Here is a 21,270-nt window from a genome sequence, read left to right on the forward strand (position 1 = left end):
CATACTGAAGTCTGTAGTCTTTGATCTTCATCAGAAAGTGCTTCAAGTCCTCTTCACTTTCAGGAAGCAAGATTTTGTCATCTGAATAATGCAGATTGTTAATGAATCTTCCTCCAAACCTGATGCCATGTTCTTCTTCATATAGTCCAGCTTCTCGAGTTATTTGCTCAGCATACAGATTGAATAGGAATGGTGAAAAGACACTACTCTGACGCACACCCTTCCTGACTTTAAACCATGCAATACCCACTTGTTCTGTTGGAATGACTGCCTCTTGATCTATGTAAAGGTTCTTCAGGAGCACAATTAAGCATTCTGAAAATCCATTCTTCACAATGTTATATGATACTGGAAAGAAAGATACTGGTGAAATAGTACCTAAGGAGGACTGTCTTATTGAACCAATTCGACAATCATTAAGAGTAAGAATAGGATTTTGGACACAGTTAAAGGACAGACTGGCATAAAATCAATATTTTAACAAAGAAGATGCAAGGGCCAATCCATGATATGGAGACCAAATCCAGAAGAATGTCCCTATGAGTTTACTGACGAAGAAACAGCAAGACGAAGACTACTGGGAGTACCTTGGTGCCAGCAAAGGCTGGTTTCTTCACTTCAAACACAGATTTGGCTTACATAATGTGTGTATAACCAGAGAAACAGAAACACCAATGTTGAAGCTGTAAAAAAAAAAAAAAAAAAAAAAAAAAAAAATTCAAGAATAAGCCAGACAAGATGGAAAATGAAGAAGTTGTCAAAAATTTTTACAATGCTTGTCAACAGATGAATGAATAAACACAACATGGTACATATATACAATGAAATACTACTTAGCCAGTAGGAGAAATGAAGTCTTGATATACCCTACAATATGTATGGAGCTGGAAGACATTATGCTGAGTAAAATAAGTCAATCACAAAAAGACAAATATTGTAGGACCTCATTTATATAGAAAGACAAGAAAAGGCAAATGTATAGAGAACAAAGTTTATTAGTGGTTACCAGAGGCTGGAGGGAAGGGAAAATGGGGGGGGGGGGCTAGTGGTGATGGAAATATCACTTTAATTAAGGGAAGTGTTGCACAACTGATTATTACAATAGCTGTCAATAAGTTGTACACCTGTAAAAAGGCTAATTGCCAAAAATTATGTGACAAATATATTTAAAACAAGGACAAAAAAGAATACCAGCTGAGAGTGCTTATATGTGCCCCAAAACCTCATGGGATTTGGTTTTTTTTGTTTGGAGGTTTAGGGTCATGGTTTCATGGGAAATCCCAATTAAGTGGCCTAATAACATGTTTAGTGCTTCTGTTCTACCTCTTAGTTCATTGAGTAGTGCCTGGGGCCTTGAAAGCTTGTGAGAGTCCGTCCAAGGCACAGCAATTAGTCTCTATTTGCCTGGAGCAACAGAGGAAGGAGGGGAGTCAGGAATAGGAGGAGGAAAGAGAATGTGTGGCTAATTGCCTCCATGAACAACTGCCTCCTTTGCCAGGAAACCAGAAGAGCTGGGTGATGCCCAGCTACCATGACTGAATATTTTGATCAAAGATTCTATGAAAGAGTCCTGGTCAAGGGGGCAGAGGATACAGAGAGAATTTTAAATTCTCATGGACTCCAGACAACCTGGAATCATGGTTTGGATGAACTCCTGAAACTATTGCTCTGAGGTAATCTTTAAAACATAAACTAAAAATGCCCCATGAAGTCTTATTAAAACAAACAATAGTTTAGCTTAACTATTAAAAAAAAAAGTCTGCCTTGAGTATTATGCTCTTTTAAGAACTATCTATACAGAATCACGTATTCGTGGAAAATACAGGCAAAAAAAAAAGAGTGGAAGAATTCAGGAAATAATATAGGAACAAAATTCCAAACGAAATTCACAATCTAGAAATCATAAAAAAACAACAATAGGAAATCCAAAAGATATACAAAAAAAAATTCAGAAATGGACAGTGTCATAGGGCAGAGGAGCAGGTTTGAAACAATGGAAGAAAGGATCAGCAAAATTGAAGACAAACACTTGGATGCAATTTTGAGGAAAAATCAGAAAAAAAGAATGAAGAAACCCTGAGAATTATGTGGGACACAATCAAAAGCAAAAATATATGAGTAATCAGAGTTCCACAACAGGGGGAGAAAATGGAAAACAGAGAAGATCAGTGAAGAATTGGTGACAGAAAACTCCCCTAATATCATGAAAGATGAAAATCTGTCCATCTAGCAGCTGAATGAACTGTATATAGGATAGACCCCAAAAGAGAATCATGAAGGCATATCATAATCACACTCGCTAAAACCAAAGACAAAGAAAGAATCCTGAGAGCAGCTTCTGAAAAAGAAAAGTCACATACATAGGGGAAATAATAAGACTAAGCTCTGATTATTCAGCAGAAACCATGCAGGCAAGAAGGCAATGGAATGACATATAAAACCTCGAAAGAAAAAAATTTCCAACCAAGAATAACATACCCTGCAAAACTCTCATTCAAAAATGATGGTGAAATTAGGACATTTTCCGATAAGCAAAAATTAAGGGAATATGTAAAAACTGAATCAAACTTACAAATTAAAGAGAGTCCTTTGGTTTGAGAACAAACAACATCCTGAATCTAGGATGTAAGATTGTACCAGCCAGATACCAACCTAGGAAATGAACCCTCAAGGACTATCCAAAAGTAAAAGAATTACAACAGGGAACCAGAGAGGTTAATCCACAAATGACAACAATGCCAGAACAATAAAGAGGGAGTAAATGGTGTAGGTATAGAACTTTCTAATGGAGAGGAAGGCAAGGTGATACCAAGTAATAATAGACTGTGTTCAAACCTAGGAAGATAAGGGTAAACTTCAAGGTAACCACAAAGAAAATTAACAAACCTACTCATCAAAATAAAGAAGAAAAACATAAAGTCTCACTAAAAACAAAATCTACAAAAACAAAAGAAATGAAAAAAAAATCCACAAACAGAAAGAATTCAGAACAGGAGAGTAAGAGGAACAAAGACAATGTCAGCACCACATAAAAAGAACACTACAAAATGACAGCAATAAACTCACACCTATGGATAATGACACTGAATGTAAATGGCCTAAATGCATGAATAAAGAGACAGAGAGTGACAGAATGGATTAAAAACAGTTCCATCAATATGCTGTCTACAAGAGACACACCTTAGAAACAAAGACATAAATTTATTAAAAATAAAAGAATGGAAAAAATATATCAAGCAAACAGCTACCAAAAAAGAGCAGAAGTGGCAATACTAATCTCAGATAAAATAGAATTTAAAACAAAATCCATCATAAAAGACAAAGATGGGCACTATATAATGATTAAAGGGATGATCCATCATGAAGACATAACTGTAATAAACATCTATGCACCCAGTGACAGGGCTCCAAAATACAAAAAACAAACTCTAACAGCACTGAAAAGAGAAATTGACAGTTCCACAATAGTAGTAGGAGACTTCAACACACCACCCTTGGTAAAGGACAGAACACCTAGAAAGAAACTCAACAAAGATACAGAACAGCTAAAGGGCAGAGTCAGCCAACTTGACCTCATAGATATATATAGAACACTCCATCCAACAGCTACAAAGTACACATTGTGTTCCAATGAACATGGAACGTTCTCTAGAATAGATGACATCTTAGGCCACAGAGCAACCCACAACAAAATCCAAAACACTGAGATAATACAAAATATCTTCTCTGACCAAAATGTCATCAAAGTAGAAATTAACAACAGGAAGAGCAAGAGAAAAAAAAAAATCAATTACATGGAAACTTAACACCTTACATAAAAACCACTGGGTAGTAGAAGAAATCAGAGATGGAATTTTAAAAATCCCTACAATCAAACAAGAATGAAAACATATCATACAAAAACTTTAGCAAAGGCAGTCCTCAGAGGTCAATTTACAGCAACAGATGCATAAGTCAAAAAGGAAGAAAGGGCAAAATCAAAAAGTTAGCTAGACAACTTGAACAAATAGAAAGAGAAGAGCCAAAAAAAAAAAAAAAAAAAAAGAGGCCACAGCCACCAGAAGCAAGGAAATAATAAAGATCAGAGCAGAAATAAATGCAATAGAGAATAGAAAAACAACAGAAAGAATCAACAAAACTGAAAGTTGGTTCTTTGAAAGGATCAACAAAATAGGCAAACCACTGGCCAAACTGACAAAAGAAAAACAGGAGAGGATGCAAATAACCCAAATAGGAAATTAAATGGGGGACATTAAAACTGACCTAACTGACATAAAAAGAACTATAACAGAGTATTATGAAAAACTATACTCCAACAAATTTGAAAACCTAGAGGAATTGTACAAATTTCTAAAACACACTGTCTACCCTAACTAACACAAAATGACGTTGAAAACCTGAACAGACCCATAACAACAGAAGACATTGAAAAGGTAATTAAAAAAACTCCCTCCTCTCCCCAAAATAGCCCTGGCCCAGATGGTTTCACTGGAGAATTCTACCAAACATTCAGAGAAGAGCTTACACCAGTACTACTCAAACTATTTCAGAGCGTAGGAAAGGAAGGGATACTTCTGAATTCATTCTATGAAGGCAGCGTAACCCTGATACCAAAACCAAGTGAAGACACCACAAAAAAAAAAGAAAATTACAAACCAGTATCTCTCATGACTACAGATGCAAAAATTCTCAACAAAATTCTAGCCAATAAAATTTAGCATCATATCAAAACAATAATACACCATGACTAAGTAGGATTCATACCAGGTATGCAAGGGTGGCTCACCATCAGAAAGTCAATCAACTTAATCCACCACATAAATAAAAGGAAAGAAAAGAATCACATGATCTCTCAATCGAAGCAGAAAAGGCATTCAACAAAGTCCAACACGCATTCCTGATAAAACTCTCAAAAAAATAGGTACAGAGGGGAAATTTCTCAACATAATAAAGGGCATCTATGCAAAACCAACAGCCAACATCATTCTTAATGGAGAGAGGCTGAAAAAAATTCCTCTTGAGGGCAGGAAAAAGACAAGGATGCCTTTTATCACCACTCCTATTTAACATTGTGCTGGAAGTCCTAGCTGGACCAATAAGGCAAGAAAAGAAATACAGGGCATCCGAATGGGTAATGAAGAAACAAAACTGTCCCTATTTGCTGATGATATAATACTGTACATAGAAAACCGAAAAGACTCTATGAGAAAACTACTGGAACTAATAGAAAGGTTCAGCAGAGTAGCAAGATACAAGATAAACATACAAAAATCAGTTGGATTCCTATACATCAACAAAGTGAATGATGAATAGGAAATCAGGAAAAAAATACCATGTATAATGTGCCTGAAAAAATAAAATACTTAGGAAAAAAATCTAACCAGGGATGTAAAAGACCTATACAAAGAAAACTACAAACACTACTGCAAGAAACCAAAGAGATCTACATGAATGGAAAAACATATCATGCTCATGGATAGGTAGACTCCACATTGTGAAAATGACAATTCTAAGCAAAGCAATCTACAAATACAATGCAATCCCAATCCAAATACCAACAACATTCTTTAAAGAAATGGAAAAACTTATCATTAGCTTTATAAGGAAAGGGAAGAGGCCCTGGATAAGTAAAGCTCTATTAAAGAAGAAGAATAAAGGAGGAGGACTGGCACTACCCGACCTCAGAGCCTACTATACAGCTATGGTATTCAAAGCGGCCTGATACTGGTACAATGACAGATACACTGGCCAATGGAACAGAATTGAGAACCCAGATATAAATTCATCCACCTAAAATCACCTGATCTTCAACAGGGCCTGAAATCCATCGAATGCGGAAAAGACAGTCTTTTTAACAAATGATGCTGGCAAAACTGATTGTCCATCTGCAAAAAAATGAAACAGGACCCATACTTCACACCATACACAATAACTAATTCAAAATAGATCAAAGATTTAAATATAAAGCCAAAACTATAAAGTTCATAGGAGAAAAAATAAGATAATTACTAGGGTCCTAATATATGGCATTAATAGGATACAAACCATAACCAACAACACAAACTCCAGAATATAAACAAGATAACTGGTATCTTTTAAAAATTAAACAGTTATGCTCATCAAAAGACTTCACCAAAAAAGTAAAAAGAGAACCTCCAGATTAGGAAAACACTTTTGGTTATTACAAGTCAGACAAATGTCTAATCTACAGGAAAATCCAACACCTCTACAACAAAAAGACAAATAAACCAATTTAAAAAATGAGCAAAAGAAATGAACAGACACTTCACCAAAGAAGACGTGCAAGCCGCCAACAGACACATGGAGAAATGCTCTCGGTCACTAGCCATTAAAGAAATGCAAATCAAAACCAAATTGAGATACCATCTCACCCTGGCATTACTGGCACTAATAAAAAAAAACAGGAGATAACAAATATTGGCAAGGCTGCAGGGAGATCGGAACTCTTATGTGCTGCTGGTGGGAATGAAAAATGATACAATCATTTTGGAAAATGATATGGCCCTTACTTAGAAAGCTAGAAATAGAAATACCATATGATCCAGCAATCCAACTCCTAGAGAAATAAGAGCCGTCACACGAATAGACATATGCACATCTATGTTTGTTGCAGCATTGTTCACAATAGCAAAAAAGATGGAAACAACCTATCCATTCAGCAAATGAATGGATAAACTATGGTACATACACACAATGGAGTATTACAAAACGATAAAGAACAATGATGAATCTGCAAAGCAACTCATTACATGGATGAATCTGAAGGGCATTGTGCTGAATGAAACAAGTCAAACACAAAAGGACACATATTGTATGAGACCACTACTGTAAAAAATCATGGAAAAGTTTACACGCAAAAAGAGACAATCTTTGATGGTTATGAGGGAGGGCGGGGTGGGGATGGAAAAACTAAATAGACAACAGATAAGTGGTAACTTTGGTGAAGGTTAAGACAGTACACAATACTGGGGAAGTCAGCACATTTTGTACAAGGCAAAGTCATGGACACTCCACAGACATTTCCAAACTCCCTGAGGGACAGAATTGTTGGGCTGAGGGCTGTGGGGACCATGATCTCAAGGAACACCTAGCTCAATTGGCATAACATACTTCATAAAAAATGTGTTCTACATTCTACTTTGGTGAGTAGCATCTGGGGTCTTAAAAACCTGTGAGTGGCCATCTAAGATTCTCTTCTGGTCTCACCCCTTGAGCAAGGGAGAATGAAGAAAACTAAAGACACAAGGGAAAGATTAGTCCCAAGGACTAATGGACTGCAACTACCACCGCCTCCACCAGACTGAGTCCAGTACAACTATTTGGTGCCCAGCTACAACCACTGACTGCTCTGACAGGGATCACAATAGAAGGTCTCAGGCAGAACTGGAGAAAAATGTAGAACAAAATTCTAACAAACAAAAAAAAAAACCCAGACTTACTGTCCTGACAGACTGGAGAAACCCCGAGAGTATGGCCCTCAGACACCCTTTTAGCTCAGTAATGAAGTCACTCCCATGGTTCACCCTTTAGCCAAAGATTAAACAGGCCCATTCAGCAAAACGAGACTAAAGGTGCACACCAGCCCAGGGGCAAGGAATAGAAGGCAGGAGAGGACTAGAAAGCTGGTAATAGGGAACCCAAGGTTGAGAAGGGAGGGTGTTGACGTGTTGTGGAGTGTTAACCAATGTCATGAAACAATACGTGTACAAACTGTTTAATGGGAAGTTAGTTTGTTCTGCATACCTTCATCTAAAGTACAACTTAAAAAAAAAAAAGAACAAAAAAGATCTATATGGGATAAAATTGACCACAGCCACTTGAAAGCTTAGACAGGAACCTTAGGGGCAGTGAATTTGTGATGATGAGGGAGGAACAACTCAAAAAAGGAGGGGGAGAATGGTTGCACAACTTGAAGAATCTAATCAATGTCACTAAATGGTACAGACTGTTGAATTGGTGTATGTTTTATTGTGTATATTCTCCAAACAAGAACAACAAAATAAATTTTAAAAAATTTAAATTTACAGTGAAAGGATTAGCTGGAGTTTTTTCTAAACTAAATCAGGGGCTTTAGCTGTTTGAAAACATGGACCCAAAAGCTGATTGCTTTGCTAAAGTTGATGGTCAGTTTCTGGAAGCAGTGAGATGTTACTGTGAAACACATGAAGAAGAAAAAAAGAAAAGGACCATACAGACAACTCTCAGTAATTTTCTGATTGTAAATGTCATCCTCATTCCCAAAGATAATTCAGATGCTCCAAAACCATCCAGAAGTCCAGTTATTACCGCAACTGACAAAATGCCAGTGTCATCCAACTCTTCTTCATCGCCCAAGTAAATTTTTAGGATTTGTGTATTTTTTATGTGTGTATGTATTCATTAAAATATATCTGTGAGTTTATTTGTAATGTTTCTAACCCCCCAGAACAAATAAATATTGGATTTATAAAGAAATTGATAATAAAAGGCAATAATATTGAAACAACAAAAAAAAAAGTGAAGTATTCAACTTACATCAGAACTGACTTATGATGGAGTCATTGGAATGGAAGCCCACTGTAAACTGTGGACTACCTGTATACCACTTTCAATAATGAATAGAACATCCAGACATAAGATCAATAATGACACAGAGGATGTGAACATTATAAACCAACTATACCTAACAGATATATGTAAAACACTCCACTCAACAACAGCAGAAGACACATTCTTCTCAAGCTCACATGGAACATTCTCAAGGATAGATAATATGCTAGAGCACAAAACAAGCCACAATATAAACTTAAAAATGTTGAAATTTTACAAGTATCCCTTCTGACCATAATGGACTGAAACTAGGTATACATAACAGAAAGAAAACTGGAAAATTCACAAAATACGTGAAAACCAAACAATACATCCTTAAACAACCAATGGGCCAAAGATGAAATTACAGGTGAATTTAGAAAATAGTTTGACATCAATAAAAACAAAAACACAACATACCAGAATATGATAAAGCAAAAGAAATGTTCACAGTGAAATGTACAGCTGTAAATGCTTACATTAAAAGAAGAAGAAAGATGGGGAGCATCTAGCTCAATTTCTTTGTAAAGAAAATGTTCTACATTCTACTTTGGTGAGTAGGATCTCGGGTCTTAAAAACCTGTGAGTGGCCACCTAAGATATTCCACTGGTCTCACCCTGTCTGGAGCAAGGGAGAATGAAGAAAACCAAAGACACAAGGGGAAGATTAGTCCAAAGGACTAATGGGCCACAACTACTACAGCCTTCACCAGACTGAGTCCAGCACAACTAGATGGTGTCAGGGTACCACCACCGACTGCTCTGACAGAAATCACAGTAGACAGTCCTGGACAGAGCTGGAGAAAAATGTAGAACAAAATTCTAACTAAAAAAAAAAAGTTGGGGGGGGGGAGCAGACTTACAGGTCTCACAGAGACTGGATAAACCTCAAGAGTATGGCTTCTGGACACCCTTTTAGTTCAGTAAGGAAGTCACTCCTCAGGTTCACCCTTCAGTCAAAGATTAGACAGGCCCATAAAACAAAACAAGACTAAAGGGGCACACCATCCCAGGGGAAAGGACAAGAAGGCAGGAGGGAACAGGAAAGCTGGTAATAGGCAACCTAAGGCAAGAAGAGGAGAGTGTTGATATGTAGTGGGGTTGGCAACCAATGTCAGAAAACAATATGCATATTAATTGTTTAATGAGAAGCTAGTTTGCTCTGTAAACCTTCATCTAAAGTACAATAAAAAAAAAAAAAAAAGTACTCAGCTGCTAACCAAAATGTCGGCAGTTTGGATTCACCAGCCACTCCTTGGAAACCCTGTGGGGTGGTTCTGCTCTGTCCTATAGGGTCAGTATGAGTCAGAATCAACTTGATGGCATCAGGGTTTTTTTTTTTTTTTTTTTTTTTTTAAACCTTATGGAGTACAGTTCTACTTGACACACATGGGGTCATCATGAGTCAGAGACAGCTTGATAGCAACTGATTTTGTTTGTTTTAAAGTACTGGGTAATAAAGAGTGATAGGTTGTTCAATTAAAAGGTTATGGTTAAACCCTCTTCCCCCCCCAAAAAAAAGGAGGAAGAGAAAGAGGAGAGAAGAAGAAAGACCCCGAAATCAATAACTGAGCTTTACACCTTAAGGAACTAGAAATAGAAGAGCAAGATAAACACAAATCTAGTAGAAAGAAATAATAAACAATAAAGCAGAAATAAATGAAATAAGGTAGAAAAACAAAATAGAAACTAACAAACCAAAAGTGATTCTTTGACAAGATCATCAAAATTGACAAATTCTAGCTATACTGACACACTACATAAACTAATGCTAGAAGAAATAGAACATCTGGACAAACCTGTAAGTTCAAATCAGTAATCAAAAACCTCCCAACCAAGAAAAGCTCAGTACCAGATGGCCCCAGTGGTGAATTCTTCCAAATTTTTAAAGGATTAACACCAATCCTTCTCAAACTCTTCCAAAAAGTAGGAAAGGAGGAACCATTTCTTAACTAATTATAAAGCCAGCATTACTCTAATACCAAAGCCAGATAAAGACATTGCGAGAAAAGAAAACCAGCAAAATATTAAGAAGATTATACCGATGAGGATTCTGAGAAGATGGTAGCATAAACAGATCATCGTTCTGACCCTCTCCCACAAATACACCAGGAAATACAAGAAAACAGTTCTCAGCCTTGAGGGACTCAGACTCGAGGAGCAGAGGACTGTAGCAAAAAATTGCAGATTGGCTAGAGTCAACAAGTAAATGACAATTTGCTTATGGTAGGAAAATTGCTTTACCCACCATCCCTGCCACTCCCCCTAGACACACACGCTGCCAGATGGTCTGAACTGGGGAAGTAACCCCAGCAAAACTGTCTGCTTCCCTAACCCCCTGCCACTGCAGAGACAAGGCCCCAAGCTGCTTCTCTAAAATCAACAAAGCAGATCTTCCTGGGGTTCTGTTTGGAGCATTCCAGCACCTCTCCCATCTGGTAACTGTTGGCTGCCAGCCTGCTGTGAATTGCCACAGAAGGTGCCCTGCAATGGAGTCTGTTCTGACAGCCAGCACTTTGCCTGTCTGTCTGCACAGCTCATGCCTCTGAAATCAATAACACATATCTTCCTGGGGGTCAGTTAAGGTCTCTTTGCCCCCACTTCTGGTCAGCACTAAGGACTGCTAACTGAGGTTGCTCTGTGTTAGGAAGTAGGTGCTTTGAGTGGAGCTTGCATCTACTGTCAACATACTTCTGATAGGGCTCTGATATTAACAAGGCAGACCTCCCAGGGGTTTGTTGGTGCATGCCAGTTCCTTTCCCCACCCAGTAATTGTCAGCTGACAGACTGATACAAACTTCTACAGAAGGCCCCCTGCAATAGAGCTGTGAGGTGGGTCACTTAAGTGGAGACTGCTCCTTCCAACTACCACAGGGCCTCTGGGGCTCTGAAATCAACAAGAGAGATCTCTTGGAGGTCTTTCTGCAGAGTACCAGCCCCTCCTCCTTCTGATACAGAAGGAAGTCGCCTGTCTTTCCCCTGAATGCCAGCTCAGATATAAATGTCCCCCATGGAGCAGGAAAGGGAACCTCAGGCAAAACCTGAGGGCAGCAACTAACCCCACAGGGGGCTCACTGGATATTTACATTCTGACTGAAAACATGTTTGCAGAAATAGAGCAGGGATAGGAGTAATAACCACAGAGAGAGAGGACTGTGAACCCTGGTGGACAGACTGATTAGTGCACAATATCTCACCTGAGTTATTGCACCCTCTAGTGGATGAACTGATCACTGCATGTTCCCTGGTGTGTTTAGGAGACATAGAAAGTTGAAAACTGAAATCTGGAAATTCTGAATCTTAATTAAAGGAGCTATCGCAGAGAAAAAGGAAAATTTCTGTTGTTATTTCTGCAAATATTCTTTGTGTCCCTTTCTCTCATCCCCTCTGGAATTCCCATGATGCATATATTATTTCTCTTGATTTTGTCCCATAGTTCCATTACATTGTGCTCAGCAGTCAAGTGAGTCTGCAAGGGCCAAACACTCTGTCTGCCTAAGAGCTTCTTGCAGACAGTAGTGATGGCTAAAACACCAAATACTGGAAGGACTGAGAAAGTTAAAGCCCTCAAAGATTCCAATGCCCCAACAAAAAATCACAAGACACACAAAGATCAGACAAATGATGGCCCATCCAAATGAACAAGGTGAAAGCAGTGAATTCACGTCTATGGAAGCCCAAATAATGAACAGAATGGAAGAATATAATAAAATAATGTTAAACATAATCAGAGAACTAAGGGAAAACATCAACTAATATCTGAAAGAAATGAGGAAAAAAATGCATGAAAAAATGAGGATATAAAATAAAAAGCAATAGACTCTCTAAAAAGAAACCAAACAAAATATTGCAACTGAAAGAGACAGTAACTAAAATGAGAAACACAAGGGAAGGATTTAAAAACACATTTGATCAGGCAAAAAGAAAGAATCAGCAAATTAAAGGATAATATAGTCAAAATTATGAAGGTTGAAGAACAAGAAGGACAGACTCACTCGACTGCTGAGCACAGTTTAATAGAACTAAGGGACAATAACAAGAGAAATAATATATGCACCATGGGAATTTCAGAGAAGAGAGAGAGAAAGGGAAGTAAAGAATATTTGAAGAAATAATGACAGAAATTTTCCCTAATCTGACAACAGACATGAATCAACAAATCCAAGAAGCTCAAAGTACTCCAAGCAGGATAAATACAAAGAGACCTACACAGAGACACATCACCATCAGGCTTTCGAAAGGTAAAGATAAAGAAAGAATCCTGAAAGCACTGAGAGAGAAGCAAATAGTCACATATAAAGAATCCTCAGTAAGATTAGGTGCCGATTTCCCCTCAGAAACATTGGAGGACAGAAGACAATGGAAAGATATATTTAAATGTATTTAAAGTGCTGAAAGAAAAAAACTGTCAACCAAGAATACTATAACCAATGAAACTATCTTTCAAGAATGAGGATGAAATTAAAACAGTCCTAGACAAATAGAAGCAGAGAGAGTTCATATCCACCAGACCAGCCCTACAAAAATTACTGGTTGGAATCCTGCAGACGAGAGAAAAAAGACACCAAAATTAATTCAAAGCCACACATACAAAACAGATCTCTAGGTAACTGCATGCACAAGTATAAGGATTAGTAATAAGGTACTCATGCTTGATAATTCTACTTCTTTTGTCTTTCATGCTTTTTAATGACAAATGTGTAAAGCACAAGGATAAAAGTATGTTACAGAGCACATGAAATATAAAGATGTAATCAGTAATAACAGCAACAAAACGGTGAGGAATGATAGAGGTATAGAATTCCTTATAGGCCACTGAACTTAAGTTAGTATCAGCTTACCCTACGATATTATAAATGCAGGATGTAAAACGTAACATTTATGGTAACCACTAGAGAATATCTTAAAAAAAATACACACAAAAGAAGGGAACTAAAATGGCTCACTATGATGAGCCAAGAAAACACAAAAGCAGGCAGTATTAAAGAAAAAAGAGAATGAAGCCTTAACACACACGAAAAACAACTAAATGGCAGAGGGTGATATTTCCAAGAAAGGCAATCCAACCAAACGCAGAAATTATAGAACAATATCATTAATATCACATGCAAGCAAAATTTTGATGAAGATCATCCAAAAATAGCTGCAGCAGTATATCGACAGGGAACTGCCAGAAATTCAGGCTGGTTTCAGAAGAGGATGTGGAACCAGGGAAATCATTGCTGATGTCAGATGGATCCTGGCTGAAAACAGAGAATGCCAGAAGGATGTTTTCCTGTGTTTTATTGACTGTGCAAAGGCTTTCGACTGTGTGGGTCATAACAAATTATGGATAACATTGCAAAGGATGGGAATTCCAGAACACTTAATTGTGCTCATGAGGAACCTTTACATAGATCATGAGGCAGTTTTTCGGACAGAACAAGGGGATACTGATTGGTTTAAAGTCAGGAAAGGTGTGCATCAGGGGTGTATCCTTTCACCATACCTATTTAATCTGTATGCTGAGCAAATAATTCAAGAAGCTGGACTACATGAAGAAGAATGAGGCATCAGGATTGGAGGAAGACTCGTTAACAACCCACTTTATGCAGATGACACAGCCTTACTTAATGAAAGTGTAAAGGACTTGAAGCACTTACTAATGAAGATCAAAGACCACAGCCTTTTGTATGGCTTGCACCTCAACATAAAGAAAACAAAAATCCCAACAACTGGACCAATGAACAACATCATGATAAACGGAGAAAAGATTGAAGTTGTCAAGGATTTCATTTTACTTGGATCCACAATCAACAGCCATGGAAACGGCAGTCAAGAAATCAAAAGACACATTGCATTGGGTAAATCTGCTGCAAAGGACCTCTTTAAAGTGTTGAAAAGCAGAGATGTCACCTTGAAAACTAAGGTGCTCCTACCCGAGCCATGGTATTTTCAATCGCACCATATGCATTGAAACCTGGACAATGAATAAGGAAGACCGAAGAAGAGTTGACGCCTTTGAATTGTGATGTTGGTGAAGAATATTGAAAGAACCAACAAACCTGTCTTGGAGGAAGTACAACCAGAATGCTCCTTAGAAGCAAGGATGGGGAGACTGTGTCTTACATACTTTGGAAATGCCAGGAGGGATCAGTCCCTGGAGAGGGACATTATGCTTGGCAAAGTACAGGGTCAGCAGAAAAAAGGAAGACCCTCAATGAGATGGATTGACACAGTAGCTGCCACAATCAGCTCAAGCACAGTAACAATTGTAAGAATGGCTCAGGACAGGGCAGTGTTTCGTTCTGTTGTGCATAGGATCGCTATGAGTCAGAACCAACTTGACGGCACCTAACAACAACAACAACAAATGGCAGAAGTCCTTTTTTAGTGGTAATTACAGTGAATGTAAATGGACTAAATGCTCCAATCAAAAGGCAGAGAGTGGCAGAATGGATTTTGAAAAAATGAACCAACTGTATGCTGTTTCCAAGAGACACATCTTTGACTCAAGGACACAAAGAAGTTGAAAGTGAAAGGATGAAAAAAATTCCATGCAAATAATTACCAAAAGAGAGCTGGAGTGTCATTCTTAATATCAAAGTATAAGACAAAAGTATTAGAAGAGATAAAGATGGACATTATATAGTGATAAAGGGTTAATTCATCAAGAAGATTAAACGATCGTAAATACATATGCACCCAACATTGGTGCACATAAATATATAAAGCAAATACTTATAGAATTAAAGGAGGAAATAGATGGCACTACAATAATAGTTGCAGACTTCAATACACCCCTTTCGGTGTTGGACAGAACATCTAGAAGGAAGATCAACAAGGAAACAGAGAACCTGAACAACTCTATAAACCAACTAGACTTAACAGACATATATAGAACACTTCACTCAATATATTTTCTACTCCAGTGCACATGGATCATTCTCCAGGATAGACCACATGTTAGGTCACAAAGCAAGTCTTGGTAAATTTAAAAATATTGAAATCATACAAAGTATTTTTACTAAATGTGAATGTAGTGAAACTAGAAATCAATAACAGAAAAAGAATGGAAAGTACACAAACATACAGAAATTAAACAACACACTTTTGAACTACCAATGCCTTAAGGAAATCAAAAGAGAAATCACAAACTACTTAGGGTCAAATGAAAGTAAAAACATAATACACCAAACTTATGAGCTGCAGTGAAGAAAGTACTCAGAGAAAAAATTAAAGCAATGAATGCCTACAGGAAAAAAGAACATCTCAAATCAACAGCCTATGTCTACAACCTGAGGTACTAGAAAAAGGCCTAAACCTACAGAATCAATGAAAAAGAAGGGTCAGAGCTGAAATAAATGAAATAAAAAACAGAAAAACAATAGAGAGAATGAAAAAAATCCCAGAAGTTAGTTCTTTGAAAAGGTCAATAAAATTGACAAAACTTTACCTAGAATTACAAAGACAAAATATGTAAATAACCAAATGAATGAAAGTGAAGACATTACAACTGACCTAATAGAAATAAAAAGAATGTGACAGAATACTATGAACAATTGTACACCAACATGCTAGATAACCTAGATGAAATGGAAGAATTCTTAGAAGAACACAATCTACCTAACTGACTCAAGAGGAAATAGAAAATCTCATCAGACCCATAAAAAGTGAGGTGATCAAACCAGTTATCAAAAGCCTCCCAGCAACAAAAAAGTCCTGAATCATATGGCTTCACTGGGGAATTCTACTAAACATTGATGTGAACAAAATTCACACCAATCCTATTTAAACTCCTCCAAAAGGTAGAGAAGAAAGGAATTCTCGCTAATTCATTCCATGAAACAAACATAACCCTTATACCAAAACAAGACAAAGACACAAGAAAACCACAGACCTATATTCTTTATGAGTCCCAGTGCCATCGAGTCGATTCTGATTCATAGCGATGAATACTGATGCAAAAATACTCAAGAAAATATTAATGAACAGATTCCAAGAGTATGTTAAAAAGTCATAACCAAGATCAAGTGGAATTTATTCCAGGGATCCAGGGATTGTACATTATAAAATCAATCAATGAATAAATGTAATTTACCACATCAATAGAATAAAGTAAAGGAACCACACGATCATCTGTATGGCTACAGAAAAGACATTTAATAAAATCCAATATGCTTTCCTGATGAAAGCCGTCAACAATATTGGAAAAAAATGGAAGTTCCTCAGTATGATTAAGGGCATAGATAAAAAAAATAACAGCCAATATTTTACTTGATGGAGAAAGACTAAGAACTTTACCCTTTAAATTGGGAACAAGACAAGAGTGCCCACTCCCACCTCTGCTATTCAATATTGGACTAGAACTCATAGCCAGAGCAATAATACAAGAAAAAGAAATAAAAGGTATGTGTCTTGGTTATCTAGTGCTACTATAACAGAAATACCACAAGTGGATGGCTTTAACAAAGAGAAATTTATTCTCTAACAATCTCGTAGGTTAAAAGTCCAAATTCAGGGGATCAGCTCCAGGGGAAGGCTTTCTCTCTTTGTCAGCTCTGGAGGAAGGTCCTTGTCATCAATCTTCCTCTGGTCTAGTAGCTTCTCAGTTCAGGGACCCCAGGTCCAAAGGATACGCTATGTTCCCAGTGCTCCTTTCTTGGTGGTATGAGGTCCCCGTGTCTCTCTGCTCGCTTCTCTCTTTTATATCTCAAAAGAGATTGGCTTAAGACACAACCTAATCTTGTAGATTGAGTCCTGCCTCCTTAACACAATTCTCTAATCCTGCCTCATTAACATCATAGAGGTAGGATTTATAACACGTAGGAAAATCACATCAAATGACAAAACAGCAGACAATCACACAATACTGGGAATCATGGCCTAGCCAAGTGGACACACATTTTGGGGGGACACAATTCAATCCATGACAGTAGCCAAATCAGAAAAGAAGTATCTCTGTTCATGAATGACATGAGTATATATTCATAGACAATCTCAAAAAAGCCACAGAAAGCTCCTAGAGCTAATGGAGAAATTTAGCAAAGTTGCAGAGTACAAGGTCAAAAACCAAAAATCCATTTTTCTAAACACCAGCAATGAGAAATCTAAAAGAGAAATTAGGGAAACGATTCCATTTACAATAGCATTGAAGAAAATAAAATACCTGTGACTAACAGAAGGTGTAAAAGACTTATACAATAAAAATTAGAAAGCATTGCTGCAAGAGGTTAAAGAAGATCTACATAATTGGAAAGATGTTCTGTGTTCATGGATTGGAAGACTTAACATTGTTAAGATGTCAATACTACTTGTTAAGGTTGTGTGTCAGCTTGGCTGGGTCATGAGTCTCAGTAGTTTGGCAGTAATGATGTAATTTAGCAGTTTTGTAATGAAGTAATCAGCTCCATAATGAGATCTGATATAATATAATCATCTCCATTATGAGATCTGCTATGAGCAGCCAATCAGCTAAAACGAAGTTTCCTTGAGGGTATGGCCTGCATCCAATATATATGGACTTCCAGGCAAAGCTCACTGGCTTTTGCTCTCCTATGGATCCTGCATTTGGCTTGTCATTATCTGACCTCCAGTTCTTGGAACTCGCGCCAGCAGCCTGCCATCTGACATGCTGATCTTGGTTCGTCATCCCCTGCAGCTATGTAAATCAGGAGAAGCCTCCAGCCTGATGCCTGACTCATGGACTTGGGACTTTTCAGCCTCTACAACCACATGAGCCATTTCCTTGATACAAATCTCTCTACATATGTGTATATATGTATATGTGTGTGTGTATATGTATGTATATATTTGTGTGCATGTATATATTTGTGTATATGTACATATTTGTGTGTATATATATATATATAGAGAGAGAGAGAGCCCTGGTGGTGCAGAGGTTATGGAGATGAAGTGCTAACCAAAACTTGGTGGTTCAAAACCACCAGCGGCTCCACAGAAGAAAGATGTGGCAGTCTGCTTCTGTACAGAAGCGTTGGAAGCCCTATGGGGTTGCTATGAGTTGGAATCCACTCGATGGCAGTGGGTTTGGTTTTTTTTGTTTCATATTATATATACTTATATGCTTCACTGTTCAAGACATATGTTATCAAGAGTGGTTCTAAAGAAAAAAAAAATTGTAAGGATGAGTTTTCTAAATTGGTTCTCAACCCTGGTTAATGTTAAAGATGTTGATGACTCTGCTTTCAGTAGGAAAGAGGGCAGTGCTAATCCATGGCATGAGGTGGCAATATAAATGTGCAAAATACCACCACCAATAGATCAAGTATTGGTGAGAGGTGAAGATCTGGATGATCACATGTCTGATACTTTTCTACAATTTTGTCAAAATGAGAAGTATAAGGAAGCTTGTTGGTTGGTTCTACTTTCCCTAGACAAAGTGGTGAAACAAAGACATGAGCTCCAATCATGCCACATAAACAACCTCAAAGTTGCCAATTGTACCCTGAAAGAAAGCCTTATTGCTTTTGGTAAAAGAACTGATATCACTGAAAACCAAATCTAGAGTCTTATTGTAAGAGTGACTGATTACAACACAAATTGAATTCTTAACCTTGAATGGTGTCTGAAGTTAAAGTGAGGGCATTGATTGGAAAGAAATGGGATCCTGAAACTTGGGATGGGGATGTATGGGCAGATAATCAGGAAGCTGGGGACATTGAGCCCTTAAGTTCTGTTGAATCACTCCTACCAACAAAATCATTACCCCCTCCACACCCGTCTGATGAGATGATCCCAGCTATATCTGAAGAGCCTTTGTCTGCCTCTGCCTGAGGAGGTGTCTGAGTCATTGCCTGGGGCATCACCTGAGGCAGATGCCTCACAAGACATTGCTGAATGTTCTCAAAACATATCCCACCACCCATTTTTACTTCTAGACCTGCAACTAGGCTTAAGACCTAGCGAGTCTCAAAAGGTGGAGTACAAAGTGTGACACAGGAGGAGGCACAATACACTCCTAAAGAATTGCTTGAATTTTCCAATATATACAAACAGAAACCTGGGGAATATTTGTGGGAATGGATATTAAGGACATAGGATAATGGTTTAAGGAACATAAAGTTGAATCAGTCTGAATTTATTGATATAGGCCCACTAAGCACGTATTCATCATTCAATGTTTCAGCTCAAGAAGTTAGGAAAGGATCTAATAGTTTATTTGGTTGTGTTGCCGAAGCATGGTAAATCAGGTTGAAGTACCGGACCTGCCTTGGTATACTGTAGAAGAAGGTATCTAAAGGCTTAGGGAAATTGGCATGTTAGAGTAGACTTATCAAATTAGACCCACAGATCCATACATGGAGTGCCCAGAGGACACACCTTTTACCAAAAAAGTGAGGAACAAATTTGTGAAGGAAGCTCCAGCATCCTTGAAGACCGCTGTAATTGCTATTTTATGTAAGTCAGATTTGACAGCGGGAGCTGCCCCAACTGATTTAAGACACTTAACTACAATGTGAGTAGGACTTGACTCGATAGCACTGGGTTTGGTTTTTCGTTTTAACTACAATGGGGCTGATTTGACCTCGTGGTGGTAGGGGCCAAGGGGCAATACTCAACTGACAAAGACAAGGCGGAGTCAAAGCAGTAATCAGGCTAGTCTGACTCATACAGACTTAAAGCATTGGCTACTTAGTCATGGTGTCCATAGGAGTGAAATAGATGGGAAACGTACTAAATATTTACTTGATTTGTACAAGTGGAAGAATTCTAGGTTAAGTGAATGGCAGTCTAACTTGAATTGCCAGAATATAGAATCACGGTCTCTCAATCAATTCCCAGATTTGAGCCACTTTACAGACCCACAACCTCTTGAATGAAGGAGAGGCCAGGTCCCCTTGAGAAAGGACTCCACTACACTGTCACAAATGTACACAGTTAATCTTTCTCAGCCTTCCCCAAAGGGATCTACAGCCTTTTATGAGAATGTTCATTGGGGAAAAGGAATAATTAGACATTTTGGGGATTACAGAATATTGCCTCTGAACTGATGCTAACTCTACGAGACCCAAAACGTCACTTTGGCCCACACGTAGGAGTGGAGGAGTATATGGAGGTCAGGTTATTAACAGAGTCATAGCTCTGGCTCATCACACAGTAGGTCCAATGAATCCCTGAACCCATCCTCTAGTGATTTCCCAAGTTCCAGAGTGCATAATTGAAATAGATAAACACTCAGCAACCAGCAAAACCCACCTATTGGATCCCTGACAAGTGGAGTAAGGCTATTCTGGTAGGAAAAGCCAAGTGGAAACCATTAGAACTGTCCCTATCCAGGAAAATATTAAACAAAAAGTAATACTGCATTCCTGGAGAAACTGCAGCGATAACTACCATGACCAAGGACTTGAAGGATGCAATGCGGGGTGGTGATTTCCAACACATTCCCATTCAACTTGATTATTTGGCATGTGCAAAAAAGAGATAGATCTTGCAGAACGACAGTGGATTATCAAAAACTTAACCAGGTGGTGACTCCGATTGCAGCTGCTGTCCCAGATGTGGTTTCATTGCTTAGAGCAAATTAATACATTTCCTGGTACCTGGTATGCAGCCATTGATCTCCCTGATGCCTTTTTCTCCATGCCTGTTTCAAAGGACCACCAGAGCAGTGTTCCTTCAGCTGGCAAGGCTGGCGGTATACCTTCACAATCCTACCTCAGAGGCATATCAACTTTC

Source organism: Elephas maximus, chromosome 15, assembly GCF_024166365.1.
Source record: "Elephas maximus indicus isolate mEleMax1 chromosome 15, mEleMax1 primary haplotype, whole genome shotgun sequence".
Lineage (NCBI taxonomy): Eukaryota > Metazoa > Chordata > Mammalia > Proboscidea > Elephantidae > Elephas > Elephas maximus.